We start from the raw sequence: 1,885 nt of genomic DNA, 5'->3' as shown, positions 1-1,885 counted from the left end.
CGGTCTGGTCTTTTTTAGTGTAATGGTTAGTGTCAAAAATGACTTATATATAAGCTACTAGTTTTCACACTACGCCAACAAAACTTAAAAAATGGTCTTGTCCCTATTACTAGTCTTAAGCAAGTATGTACACAGACTTCGTGGACTTTCCCAATTTGATATTAAGCATAAGATAAGGTAGCTTTGTATGTTCCAGTGTTGTCTTACAAAGGATAGTGTCGGTACGAGCGGGTAAGACTTAGGATAGACTAGATGTGAAACCATGTTAACCTATGGAGGGATAAATGCGTGTCCAAGCAGGTAAGACTTATGATAGGTCAGGCGTGCCCTCCCTCTCTCCCCTTGCTTTTGTTCTCCTTGTCCCTCTCCCTCTCGGCCTTCTCTCTTTTGTCCTCCCTCTCTCCTTCTCGCTTTTTCCCTCCTAGTATCACTAGATCTTAATGACGTAGATAGATGCGAAAGAACCAGTAATTCAGGCAAGTGATACTCAAGATGGAATGGGAGTTCCTTAGCAAACAAGGTCAGTGGTAGTGATATTTGGCTATAATAATTTACAAGAAAACTCTAAATTTATATGCAACTACTAGGGAAGAAGCAACAACTTGAAGAAAGTTAGGCTTCTTCTAAGCAAACTCACACTACACCTACACAACAAGAAGAATATTAGGGTTCACCAAATAAACAAAGGAGAAACTTGGGATCCACCCAATAAGAAGAATATTAGGGTTCACTAAATAAACAAGGAGAAATTTAGGCTCCACCCAAGAAGCAAGCAAGCAAGAACAAAAACTTGCCCACCCAATCAACAAGCAGGATCTCATGCTCCACGTGAGCGCAACAAGCAAAGAGAGAGAGAGAAGGCAATGAGAGAGGTAGTTGGAGAGAGAGAGAGACATGAGATAAATAGGAGGGATAGAGAGAGTGAGAGAGAGGACAATGAGAGAGGTAGATGGAGATATAGAGAATAGCAGGGGGAGAGAGACACAAGGAGGGAGGAATATGAGTGAGAGAGAGAGAGAGAGAGGGAGAAAGCGAGGGGGGAGAGAGAGAGAGAGATAGGAGGAGGAGGAGGAGAGCACGAGAAAGATAGGAATAGGAGAGAGAGAGAGAGAGAGAGAGAGAGAGAGGAATAGAAGAGAGAGAGGATGTGAGGAGTAGAGGAGTAATTTAAAGGCCAAGCCAGGCTGGGTGACTAGGCCAAGACAGGCTAGGAGGAGTAGGGGAGGAGTGAGGAGGAGGAAAGAAAAGTGAGAAGAAGTAAGGAGGTATGGGTATAGAATGAGAGTGGTTGTAAAAAAAGTTTGCTCCAAAGCTCATTCAAAAAAGATTGCTCGAGACACACACTTCAAGATCCTAGATGCTAGATTCTATCCCAAGGCAATCATTGCCACAGTAGAGATGGGGCTTCTTCATCTCATAGCATGATGCCTAGAGATGGGCTTCTTCATGGCAAATATGTTAGCTAAGGCAAGGTTTTGTGTGTTAAATTAGAGTCAAAGAAAAGGTTTATGCATTGAAACTCTTATAGGTGCTGCAAGGTCGATGATTCTATAGGCGATGGATAGTCATCGTACCATGGGCCAGGCTTACGCTCGTTATCAAGCATAATGCCTAGAGATGGGGCTTCTTCATCTCATAGAATGATGCCTAGAGATGGGTCTTCTTCATCTCATAGCATGATGCCTAGAGATGGGGCTTCTTCATGGCAAATACGTCAGCCAGGGTGAGGTTGTGTGTTAAATTAGAGTCAAAGCAAAGGTTTGTGCATTGAAGCTCTTGAAGGTACTTTGCAAGGTCAATGATTCTCCATGCAATGGATTGTCATCGTACCATGGGCCACGCTTACGCCCATCATCATGGTCCATGCAAGGATATATCTAGGGGT

This window comes from Cibotium barometz, chromosome 5 (genome assembly GCF_041138505.1).
Source record: "Cibotium barometz isolate CiBa-2024 chromosome 5, ASM4113850v1, whole genome shotgun sequence".
In the NCBI taxonomy this organism is placed as follows: domain Eukaryota; kingdom Viridiplantae; phylum Streptophyta; class Polypodiopsida; order Cyatheales; family Cibotiaceae; genus Cibotium; species Cibotium barometz.
The sequence above is the reverse complement of the archived record's forward strand: the minus strand, read 5'-3'. Positions refer to the sequence as shown.